The 13,570-nt window shown below is 32.3% G+C and overlaps 1 long non-coding RNA gene across 1 annotated transcript; it reads left to right on the top strand.

The window, feature by feature from the left end:
- The first annotated feature begins 7,981 nt into the window (after nt 1–7,981).
- LOC126884406 (uncharacterized) lies at nt 7,982–10,695 on the top strand. The gene is made up of 3 exons (XR_007698013.1): nt 7,982–8,476; nt 8,535–8,729; nt 10,514–10,695. It is a non-coding gene; the product is annotated as an uncharacterized LOC126884406 (long non-coding RNA).
- Nucleotides 10,696–13,570: the final 2,875 nt, after the last annotated feature.

Genomic DNA, 13,570 nt, shown 5'->3' with positions numbered 1-13,570 from the left:
ATCAATCTTCTGTCTTTTTCCTCAGATTTTTCACATACTTTTACCGTGTATTCTGCATCCTCGTTTTCACATGCCTCCTCTTCAAATGCCACTGTTTCGATCATATCTTTTTCGCTTTCATTTGTTAGCTTTATTTCTTCTTCTCCTGAGCTCATCTCTTCTTTTGAGGAATCCCAGTTTTCTTTTGCTTTTGATACTCTCAATTTTTCTTCTTCTGGGCTCAACTCTTCTTTTGAGGAGCCACAGGTTTCATTTTCTTTTGTCTTTTTCTGACTTTTTCTCCCTTTTCTTCTTTGTCCTTGCTTCGTTGCCAAATTCATTTCCACTGTTTGTTCTTTACCTGATTCGTCCGTATTTTGTTTCTCCTGTTCCTTGTCCTGTTCTTCTTCTTTTTCTTCTGTTAGATTCATCGTATTATTTTTAAAATCTATCACTACATGTTTTTCTGCCAATTCGTCAACTCCTACTATCATGTCATGTGACATGTTTGGCATTATTACACATTGTAGTGCATACATCTTCTTACCCAGTCGTACCATTACTCGTATGCCTTCATTTATAGTTGCCAATGTCCGTTTGTTTGCGCCCACTAAATTTACCCTAGGTATTTTGTAAATTAAATTTGTTAAGTTCACTTCTTCTATTAGTTTTCTGTTGACCAATGTTATTTCAGATCCAGTGTCTATCATAATTTTAATTGGTTTCTCGTTGATAAATCCATCCACAAATTTTAAATTAACTCCATTTTTCTTTTCGTTGTTTCTTGCCAATTTAATAAACTCCTTGGGGTTACAAAAGATTCCTGTTTGATTTTTGGTTTTTAGTGAGCGCCGTCGTGAAAAGACGCCGGTTGCTCATCGTTGTTTATATTTTCGTCATAATGTCTCTCTCCGTCATATTCATCTGTCTGGGTATTATTTACTTCTCTTCTATTTTCTCTTGGTCTGTCGGATCTGTTTCGGTTTTCTCGATATCCCTGTTCATTTTGTCTACCATTATTTCTGTTTTCTTGATTTGCGAGTGTGGTGTTTCTATTCTGGTATTCTCGATTTCTGTCCTCATTCCATTGCCTATTTCTTTGTTCATAATTTCCTCTTCCGTTGTCTCTATTTTCGTTTTCCCTTCTGGGATTAAAATCTCGTCTTGTATAGTCCCTCCTATTTTGATTTCTATCTCTGTAATCCTGTGTTTCTCGGGGCCTGTAATCTTCTCGCGACCTTCTTGATTTTCTTTCTCTTAAACGTGATTCTCTTATTTGTAGGAATTGGCATAAACTATCTATGTCTTTGTAGTTTTGCAATGTGATATGGTCTTCCAGCGTTTCTTCGAAATGTCTTGCAATCAGTTCGACTAATTGTTCCGATGAGTAATTATATTGTAAATGTTTTGCGTTATAGTAGTTTTTTTTTTGTAAAGTAGTTAAATAAATCTATCTATCTATCTATCTATCTAGTAAATTTGTAATGCATATGTTCTTTCTGATATACCCATCCTATCATTGTATTTCCCATTTTGCAATTCCTTGTTAATTTCCAATTGTTGGACTTTTCCCCAGAAATAATTCAAAAATTTTTGTTCAAATTGTTGCCAACTGTCAAATAATTCTTCTTCTTTGCAATCGAACCATAGGCTTGCTTCATATTTTAGATGGTTTCTGATAGTTTCTTTTGCTGTTTCGAAATTTCCGATGTGCTGTATTTTCTTTTTCAGGCTATTTATGAACGGCACTGGGTGTAATCTTCTTATATCCCCGCCAAACCTTATCTTCACGTCATCTGTGCTATTTATAACCATTTCTCTTCTTTCTCCGACATTCTGTTGCGTATTGATTTCCGCAATCTTTCTTTCCACTTCTTCTATGTCTGCTTGAATAGCGTTTTGCAACTTGTTTTCCAACTTTTCTATTTCCTTTTTCTGGCAATTCGTTATTTCCTTTATTTTGTTTTTGATTTCTTTAATCTCTGTCTCTTGTTGTCCCATATCGTTCTTGATCATTGTCAAACATCCTTTTACTTCCTTTTCATACTTTCCTATGCGTTCCTCCATTTTCTTGTTGTTCTCTTCTATTGCTTGTTTCATTTTTTGTGGTGTTTCATCCATTTTTTGATCCAATTTTTGTTGTGTTTCATCCATTTTTTGATCCACTTTTTGTTGTGTTTCATCCATTTTTTGTTGTGTTTCATCCATTTTTTGATCCAATTTTTGTTGTGTTTCATCCATTTTTTGTTTTGTTTCTCTTTGATTGTCATCCAGTTTTTGTTGTGTTTCATCCATTTTTTGATCCAATTTTTGTTGTGTTTCATCCATTTTTTGTTTTGTTTCTCTTTGATTGTCATCCAGTTTTTGTTGTGTTTCATCCATTTTCTGTTCCATTCTTTGTGACTGGAGTTGCATCATTTGTAATAATTTATCTATACCTGATAATTCTTGCTGTTCTGATGCCATGATTGTCGTGTCTAAAATATCTTCTTGGTCTGAATTATTCTCTTGATTTGAATGTTCTTTTTGTTTTTTGTTGTCTTTGCTTTGGCTTCTTGTCACAGACATTTGTTTTCAAGAAGTACTGTCCCCCGCCAAATATGAAATTTTACTAGTATGTTACCAAGACGACTTTTTCTCACCCAAATATTATAAATTGTCAATAAATATATCAAATGTAAATATCGTAAAAATAAAATATTAAATCAGTTATGTAAAATTTGTACCTAAAGAGATCTAAAATTTTATGTTATCAAATGTAAGTATCTCACTTTTTACCACAGGCATATAAATTTTCAAATACCGGCTTTACTCTTTCTATCCTTCAAATTTGCCACTAGAAATACTTTTCCATGCTTTCCACGTTGGACGACAGTTGATGTGATCTTGATTATTGTATGAGATAATATTCTTATATGTCATTTAATTTAATCAATGCATTAATCATAATGTAATTAATTTACCAGATCTCATATCAATATGTTTTCAATCTCAGGGCGAATTATAAAATTAATTACTTACTCTCGTGGCTTCTAAGTATTTCTCAATGGTTCCTAATCGGGATAGGAAAGAAAAGAGTAAAATAATACACACATATGGGTTACAATTATAATCAAAATATTGTTTATTTTATTTAAATGGCAATCACTGCTTAATATTTGCTAGATCTTATTATTCTTAAACATAACATTTACAAATGGGAATCTTATTTCCTTTTGGTTTCCAATTGAAAGTTTTTATTAACATTTAACTATTAGGATTTATTAGCAACAATTCTATTTAAGTTTGATGAAGCTTTTCTGATATTATTGATTATGTTCTTCAATTTTAAATGTGGTATTTAATACGAAAAACCCATACATTCATGTCCAAACAAATGAGACTGACCTTTTTCTGGTGAACTGAGAATGTCTTCACACAAGACCCGTTTCCTGCTATCCTTGGCTGCGATCAAAACCTCGTCCTGGCTTCCAGTAATGTTCTCCTTTGAAAACTAGCTCGTATAGCTCCCGTTCCTGCTTCTGTCGTGATGCCGTGTTTCTACCTTTTTCGAAACTGCAATCAGCTACCGGGACACTCTTGGCTCAAGGAGGTTCTTTTACTCTCAACCTGGCCTACCTCTCGTTCCACGATAGATACTCCACACTCACGGAACTACACCGGCTTTCTCACTCTCCGTACACTACCGTCTACCACTGGACTTCACTTCTCGATAGCTCAAAACATTCTGATCTCTATTTGTCATTCATTCCCCTACTTTCTAAATATCCCTTCCAGATTCACAAATCAACCTTCCACCACCAACTCTCATTCGCAGTATTCCTCAAAACCAATTTTTAATCTTTCTAAATATGCTTAATGGTTTTCAAAAAAGAAATAGTTAATTCCCATTCTAAAATTACTTTCTACTATTTACAAAATTTAATGACCTATTCTCTATTTCCACTAAGTCTTATTTAGCATCGGCTAATGATCGAACCTTCCGCGAACAACGATAATGACCTATTATCGATTTCACTTGAGTTTTATTTAGCATAGGCTAATGTTCGAACCTTCCGCGAACAACGATAATGGTACGCGCCATTCACTTTGTTTTTTCTAAGCGCATTGTCCCGAGTTCCGTAAGCTTTTTCTAATCACTTCTTAAAATTAAATATAACAATTTGTTGTATACAGGTTGTTCTAAATTTATATGCCCGTGGTTGAGAAAATTGAAAATATTTTATATTAAATTGAATTCTGCTTATAATTATCAAAATTTAATTTTCAGATCAAATAGAAATATAACAATATATATATATATATATATATATATATATATATATATATATATATATATATATATATATATATATATATATATATATATATATATATATTATATGTGTCTATTGCTGTTTTCGAGGACCTCCTTATACATCGCTACAAAATGTATACATAGGTTTTACACGTTTATACATGGATATATATCAGTAATTTAAGTATAAAAATCTAGTTAATACAGCTATGTATAGACTTTTAGCTGATGTATAGGACAAATGCGTTTTCAGGGACTTCTATAAGTATACCTTTTTACTACTAAATCGTCACAGTTTTCGTGTCATTGTATTTTTTTACATACTGTTAAATAATTTTAATGGGGAGCATTTGAAAATAACTGTATGTCAAAGACCACGAGACCGTAGATTTTCATGACTCTGTACATGGTAAAATTTTGTAAATAAAATAATTTAGCTGTAAAAAGTGTTTCACGGAAGAGTAAAATTTTAGTGGTAAAGTTTCTACGTACATTTTACAAATTTCAACAGAACGGACTACAAAATTTGTTTAGAAGGTTAATGAATACCGCGGCTGATTGAACAATAGACAGAGATTTCTAAATGGTTTCCCAGAAAGAAACGATAGTAAACATTTTTGTTTAGTTTGGCATAGGCGTTTTTTTAGATTGTAAATAAAAATAATTTTAATATCTCCTAGAAATTGACAAGAAAGAAATTTTGTGTACAATACTATTTGTTCTTAAGAAAAGAAAGTAGGGATATGCTGTGTGGAGAATGCTTGTGATTGGCTAGGAGACCGATGGAAGGAGAATAGAGTGGTGAGTTTCAAATTGATGAGAGAAAAAGGAATTCATTGGGTAATTACCATCGAAAGCAATCAGTCTAGTTTGAAAGTAGTATATTTGTGCAAAGTGTGTTAAATTGTTGACCGTGGAAGCAGAATCGTGTGAGACGAGAACGAGACCGAGTCGAGAAGTCAAAATTCGTGTCCTGAAAAGATTCCAGTTTCTGTCAGTAACGAGTAGCAGTATTATATAAACTTGTATGAGGTACCTAGCTGAGGAAAAAAATTTTTGAATTCGAAAGATTGGTAGGTACCTATTGTTTCATTTTAATTTGAACGAGTGCTGTTTTTTTTAACAGTTTAAAGGAGAAGGACAGTTTGCAGAATCCGACAGTTTGCAGGTAATTAAAAAATAATGACCTACGACTTGATGCCGTACAAAAATTGCGATAAAAAAGTCATGAAAATTGTTGATTTTTTGAAAATTTTGGGCTGATCTTTGGCGATTTCTTATAGTACGAATTCATAGATACCTTCGTATTCACATTGTCATGATCATCGACCGATTTTTATTTTGATGATAACAGATCTGCTTCAGCCGAAGAAGATCGGCTTCAGCAATAAAACTAGGTTTTCCATGCGTGAACTATAATTCTTTCCTGCAGTATCATTGTGTTTTATACCCTCGTCCTGCCCAATTCCTTTTATGCCACCTTTAGCAAAAATCCATGTACCGTCTAAATAAAGCTTTCACAAAAAGCTTTCCTATTGTCTTCCATTTTGAACTTCTCTCAAAACTCTCTCAAAACTCTCACTCGGGAAGATCTATTTAGTATTTTTACTACAAAAGCGATATTACGTAGGTCAACATTTTTGACGTATGAGCACTGTCAAAACATTAGAATGTGACTTTTTTTCATGGCCATGTTTATGTCATTACTTGTCAGAGACATTTTTCTTTGTTTTTGTTTACTATAAAAATAATATCTATAATTATTTATTCTAATTAATGATGTCAATTGGTTTTCATTACTTGCCGAAATATATTAATTAGCAATAATATTATCATAGTGTAGGTATAATCATTAAAATAGATTATTTCACAGCTCACAGCGTAATTGACCGCAACCAGCAACACTGAACTGTCATTTGCGTTTGAATGAATGAGTAGTGTGCGAATGTCTAAAATATTTAACTAAAATTATTATTTTTTGAAATATTGAACTTAAATAATTGTTTTAGAAAATTTATATTATTGATAATAATAAATGTTTTTAGTTGTTTAATTAGTATAATTCTAAAATTCTCAATGTAATCGCGATTACGTTTTTCTTATTAAATACCATGTGGACACTTATACAAGATCGAGCAGTTCCGTGTTGGTGTCGTATTTTAGCTGTGCTGCACCAATTTCAATTCTAGAGTTGATGTTATGGAATATCATTATTTTCGTTAACATTAACAAATATTTTGGCATATGATTAATATATTTCGGCAATTGATGAAATCCGATTGACATAATTAATTAGAATAAAGAATTATATGCTTTTTCTCATGAGGATCTTTCAGTGCGTCACAGTTTTTCGATTTCTTTCTAACGCATTAAATTGTATGTGACAGAAAAAAACGCACGTCGGTGATTACATTTCGTCGGTGACAATTATAACATTTATTCTAGTTGTATTGTATTGTAGATGGCGCCATAATCGAAAATAAAATAATTTGCGAATTATATAATATATCTACAAATATAATCTGAATAATTTATAAGACTATACAAATAACAAATAAATACCATTTTATAAATGCAATAAACACAATTGATTTGATTTTATGCCAAATTGCAAATAAAATGTAACAACTGTCAGATTTAACTAAAATGCCATGTCACTAAAATGTATATTATCACGGCCTTATTTCATCGATTGTCATTTGTTTCGAGCTTCTGTCATGTGTCACATAATATTAATATATCTACGTCATAGGTCTTTGGTTTGTATCATTGGTATATACCAATAATGTATGACGTAGATATATTAATATTATGTGACACATGACAGAAGCTCGAAACAAATGACTGTGAATGAAAAGCCCTATTTGTGACGCACTGAAAAATGCTCATGAAAAGAAGCATAGATATTATTTTTATAGTAAACAAAAACAAGGAAAAATATCATAGAAGTATATATTAACATAGAGTGAGCCTTCACTCCGCGCGTCCTGACAAGATCTCTTCGACTGGTTTGCGCTATCTCTTTCTAGCACATTGTACCGAGAAACTAAGATGACAGTAAGGTGTGAGTATAGGGACGGAAGAGGAGAACAACTGTCGCAGCTTACTATGCGTAAGAGTGAAACAGCACTAATCCAAAGAAAAAGGATGGTGTCGTCACGTCGCTTTGAATGACACTCTCTCTATGTCAATATATACCTCTATGAAAAATATCTGACAAGTAATGATATTAACGTGGCCATGATGAAAAGTCACAATCTAATGTTTTGACAGTGCTTTTACGTCAGAAATTTTGACCTACGTAATATTGCTTTTGTAGTGAAAATACTATATATAGTCTTTGGGTGTCGGCAAGGTTTGTATTGTGCGACATTTTGTTCACTATTTCTCCTTTTTTGCTTTTTGTAAAATTGACTTTGGTATTGTTTCACTAATACATAGCTAGGGCGTCATACACATGCTTATGAACAGACAAAACTGGTAGCAAACGTCACCTTTTGGTTTTCTCAATAGTAAAATGTGCATATAGATTAAATATAAAGTTATCTACATCTAAAACACGTCTCGGCATTTTTGGCTTCAACACACAAACATGTGATTAAAATATTTTGCCGCGAATGAACAATCCGGTAATATCCGACAAAAATTACACATTGGCAACACCGCGTGAAGACAATTCAATGGTGGACCGGTTAAAGGCACAAGAATCTACAGGTCGAGCAAGTCTCGTAAATTTCACGATTGCGAGCCACGCTTCACGCAACCGTGTTTGCGTACTTGTGTTTCGAGTTGCGTGGTCGTGCGGAGTTATATTTACCAAATTTAAATATAATATAATCGTTTTCAAAATTAAATCAATATGGCTACTGGGTGTAAAAGATAAATCTTATTCTATCTGTTCTTAATGAGTTTTAGATAATTTTAGTTGTATTTCTTTGTAATTTTGTGTTGTACAAAGATTAATTTAACATTTTCTCTGGAAGTATTAATTTAGAAAGATAATATGCTTCATTGGTGTTGTGTTTTGAAGTGTGAAATGCAAAGTAATTGTGATAGTTAAATGCAAGATAAAGTTCACTTTTAAACTGAACTAAATAAGGTATCTGAGAGACAACAATGGTTAAATGCAATACAATGTACAGGTTTTACTAGCGAAATGAAAATTTTCCTGTCCTGTCTGCTGTAATCATTTTATATCTGGTAAGTTACAATTGCAACAGTAATGATTTTTGAAGATGTTAACATTTTAATCTTATAGGAAAACCAGCCGACTTAATCGATAATAACAATCTCCAGATTGGGTTCCTTCAATAAATATGGTCTATAAACACAATGAAATAAGTTCCCCAAACTCTAAAATGGAGTGGTATCAAAGGAGAATTAAAGGGAAAAATATTCATATTGAAATTATTTATAAGGCACTGGACTGTCTTAAATTCTACAATAATACTAGGTGGGTAAATTATTTTAGACATTTTTCATTAAGAGTAGATTAAGATTAAGTAGATTTTCATTCAGTAGATTTAAGACTTGTTTACACGGGTAGAGTAATGATGCAAGTACTTGAAGTAGAGTAACTCTACCTGTAAAAATGCTCAGCACAGTAGAATAGCTGGTAGAGTGTATAGTTGGAGTTAAAGTAGAGTGACTAGCAACCTATGGCAAAGTAACTACTCTATGACCACCACTACTGCCAAAATGTCTACTCAGCTGCACACTCTACCCATGGAACACGCTCAATTATGGCAGAATAGAGTAGGTAGGAGAGTACATGGAGGTGCTGTCATTCTGGCTGGAATTGTGTTTTGTGTAAATAGTGAAAATGAAGTTCACCGAAGATGAAACTTTAAAACTTGTAGAGCTATAATACGGCGAATGCCAGTGTTTATGGAATTTAGGTAGTGTATACTACAGAAATAAAAGTTTGCAGCAAGCTGCGGAGGATGAAATCGTCGAAAGAATGGCAAAGGGGGCTTTGGAGTAAACGAGCTTCAGCAAAAAATTAAGAATTTAAGGTGCACTTATAATCAAGAGTGTTTAAAAATACAAAAATCGGTTTCACTATACTAGCATCAGTACTATACTTGTACTCTCCTCATGTGAATGGTATCAAGCCATTTTTGGTAGAGTACTACCACTACTCTACTCTCCTCAAAACTCTACCCATGTAAACAAGTCTTTAGAAACAGTGGAAAATGAGGTAGCTAGTAGAGTAGTAGTAGAGTAAAATATACTGGTTTAGCAAATTACAATGTTTTAAGGTAATACAGTAGCGATAAACAGGTAGCCAAAACGTGTTCCAAGATTGTCACTGTAATTTTGAATATTTTTTCGAGGCATTTGGCACATGTATTCGTAAAATAATAAAGAATGGCGGTACAGAGCCCAATTTGAAAAATATATTAATATGTGGAAATTACTCTGTAATTATACGATATTTAAAAAACGAGCCTGTACCGCCATTAAGAAGAACAAAAAAATACACTTTCTTCAAATAAACTTTTTTTATCCAATGCCTAGATTTTGTGTAATTTTGGAACTACCAATGAAATAAAAAATTTTAGTAGTTCCAAAATAACACAAAATCGGATAAAAAAGTTGTATTTAAAAAAACTGTATTTTTTTGTTCTTCTTAATGGCGGTACAAGCTCGTTTTTTTATATTGTATTTAATTACAAAGTAATTTCCACATATTAATATATTTTTCAAATTGGGCTCTGTACCGCCATTCTTTATTATATTACGAATATGTGTGCCAAATATCTTGAAAAAATATTCAAAATTACAGCCGCAATCTTGGAACACATTTTCGCTACCTGTTGATCGATACTGTTTCCTCTTAAGATAGTTTTAATAGTTATTTATGATATAAGTATTAAAAGTACAATTTTAAGATGCGCATGTGAAAGTTAACTTGAAAAAATAATTTTATTAATGTTTTGACTTCCACATCAGATGTCATTGTCAAAATACAAAATATTCATTATTATTAAGTTTGTTCTAGCAAACAGTCAAACTAGTCAAAAACCATCAGCAAACAGTTGGTCAGTAAAAGAACATAATACAGTCACCAGTGCGATCCCCTCTACTCGCGCTGGTCCACTATTCGCTGATGGTTTCAAACTGATGCTAGAACAAACCTATTATTATTATGCATATCATTATCTGTAAATAGTATTTCTTCTGATTGTTAATTGTAAAGGATAGAAAAATTACCATTTATTTTATTTTTTTTAGAATCAGCTGAGAGAAGTGGTCTACAAAAAACCATGAAGGAAACGGAATATGTGGCTACGAAAGGCAAAAGAAAGGTTTACAAAGCAAATGTGACACATCTTTTTGAAATATTTAGGAATATCAGTAAATTGCATTGAAAAAATGTATGAAAAGATTTTGTTCAATAAAAATGTTTATATTTATCAAGGATGTATTATTTGGTATGGCCACATATCGTCAGTGATGTAATAATACATCCTATCTGTTTTTTCATGGGTTTTGTAAGAGAGACTAAAAACTTGTCTTAGGGTCACCTCCTGTTTTCATATGATATTTTTTGACTTGTTTTGTAGTAAATTAAACTATCTATGAACTACAAAACAAGTCAAAACTTACATATGAACACAGGAGGTGACCTTAAAACATGTTTTTCCATCTCTCATACAAAACTCATGAAAAAACAGATAGGAGGTATTGTCACATCAGCAAGGATGTACAGTGATGAGTGCCCTAATAACCGGCAAAATATGGGCAACATATTTAGTTGTGAGATAAAAAGAAATGAAACTAGTCGAGCTGGGAAATTTAGCGAAATTAACCTTTAAATTTACGTTATATTGATCCCACCTTTACACATATCGGAGGAGTATGTCAACTAAAACTGTCACTGTGACAGTGGTAGTTTCCAAACTCGTCTGATACGTCTGAAGGTGGTACACAATCAATACAATCTAAATGTATAAGTTAATATCGCTAAATTTCCCAGCTCGACTAGTTTCATGTCTTTTTATCTCACTACTTAATACATCTTTTGTGCTATTTTGCCGGTTATTAGAGCGGTCATCACTGTATTTCTGGTATATCCAGGGAATGTCTACAAAATATATTTTGAATGTCCAGAGAACATTTGTGGACATTCATGGAATGTTCCAATAAGACATTCAGGTAATGTTTAAAATGCTGACACAGGATTTTCCTGGGATGTTCAGGGAACATGTTTTCGGGGATATTCCAGGAATTTTTCAATGTCTGTGTACCTTCTATGGACCTATATGGAATATTTTGGTGTTATTACCGCCGCACTCCACTTGCGATTTGTAATCAGGAAGATTGAACACATTGTTTCAAATACAAGTCAATCCATTTGTGACTAAATAATCATGGATTGACTTCTATTTGAAAGAATGTGTTCAATCTTCACAACTACAAATCGCAAGTGGAGTCCGGCGCTTAGGGCTACTTCCTCTTCGGTATTACGTATTATACTACAGAAATCAGGAACTTTGCTTCTAAATATATGTATGCATCTTGGCCATCAAACATATTCTTCCAAACATTTTTTAAGGGGTTACATAGGTCTTGTGGGTAAAAAAAGTGACTTTTTAAAAAAATTATATCTCGAAAACTAAAATTTATTTTTATTTATAATTGGAACATGTAAAAGTATAGTACTTAAGGTAGTCTCAAAAAAAGTTTCAGCCAAAAATATTCATTTTTGTAGAGTTTAAGTTTTTTTGCGTTGGCAGCATAACTAAGTCCAGTCTCATCTGAAATTAAAAAGTTTCTTGTAGTTTATACCTCTGGCTAGAATATGAACGAAGGAATTTAAAAAAAATGAAATTTGAAGATTTTACATAAGTTTAAACACATTTTTGACCCCAATTTTTATCATTTTTAAAGTAGTTTTTTTTATAAAACAAAAATGACCTCATCTAATAAAAAATCCTTTGTTCATTCACTAGCCAGAGGTATAAACTACAAGAAACTTTGATTTCAGATGAGACTGGACTTGTTATGCTGCTCACTGCAAAAAAGGGCTGTTGTCGAAAAATTGCAGTCAACTCTACAAAAATGAATATTTTTGGCTGAAATTTTTTTGAGAGTAGTATACTTTTACATGTTTCAATTATAAATAAAAATAATTTTTAGTTTCCAAGATATAATTTTTTTAAAAAGTCACTTTTTTTACCTGCAAGACAACAACTTAACAAAATGCTGATTTCAAATTGTAACAAGTTGTTTTGCAAAGTATGCTGCCCTCTTGTATTTTCTGTGTTATCTTCATCATAAAATTACTTCATCTAAAAACTTTCTGCGATATATTCGCAACAACAAAAACAAAAAAAAAATAAAACAAAAGTTTAACCACCTTCACACCACAGAATCAAGCAATCAAGTTACAAAATTTTCAAACACCTCACCTGACACAGCGTCTCAAGTACGATTGCGCGCGACCACGCAACTCGAAACACAAGTACGCAAACACGGTTGCGTGAAGCGTGGCTCGCAATCGTGAAATTTACGAGACTTGCTCGACCTGTAGATTCTTGTGTTAAAGGCTGACCCCTTGGTGCGGCCGTCGGGTCCCTACATTAGATATATTTTTTATGACTTAAATTTATATTCTGTCTCGACCTTCTTGAGTTTGTCTATCGAGTGTAAGTTTCTTCACGATTTGAAAACATATATTTGCTTTTAATGCTTAGAATAATAAATAATATATTATTATAATTTATTATTTTCTTTAATCTCGTTAATGTTTTTAACTAAATTTAGGTACTACTGGTAACCATATAGAGGGTGAGTCATGAGGAACTATACATACTCCTACCTCATACGGAGGGCCCTATGGGGAATAATAAATGACCATTAAAAAGTGTCTGCTCCCATTGTTTAATAATATACAGGCCGAGTTGTTAATTTTTACAGAAATTTGTATTCGTCATACTTTGTGAACGGTAATATCGATGTGTCTCTTATTTTAGTCAATTGTTACACTATTACTAACCAATCAACTGATTTATTGAAACTAGAAAAAAATCAGGTTCGCCTTTAAAAAATTAGTTCAATTTGGTATTAGAAAAAATTTTCACCCTGTAGGTATATGGTTTTTCAAAACTCTAATAAGAATTATACAAACTAGACAAATAGGCAACTAAAATGGCATATTTATTTTTTCCCACACGATTCCTCAATTTTTTACAGAATTACAAAAGGAACTGGTTGTTTTGAATAATATTAAAACATCGCCCTGTATAGTATTTGTTTAGTGATTCATCGGTAGTGTCGTTTAATTGA

This window comes from Diabrotica virgifera, chromosome 5, assembly GCF_917563875.1.
Source record: "Diabrotica virgifera virgifera chromosome 5, PGI_DIABVI_V3a".
NCBI lineage: Eukaryota > Metazoa > Arthropoda > Insecta > Coleoptera > Chrysomelidae > Diabrotica > Diabrotica virgifera.
Note: the sequence above shows the minus strand (reverse complement) of the source record. Positions and strands in the feature narration are given on the sequence as shown.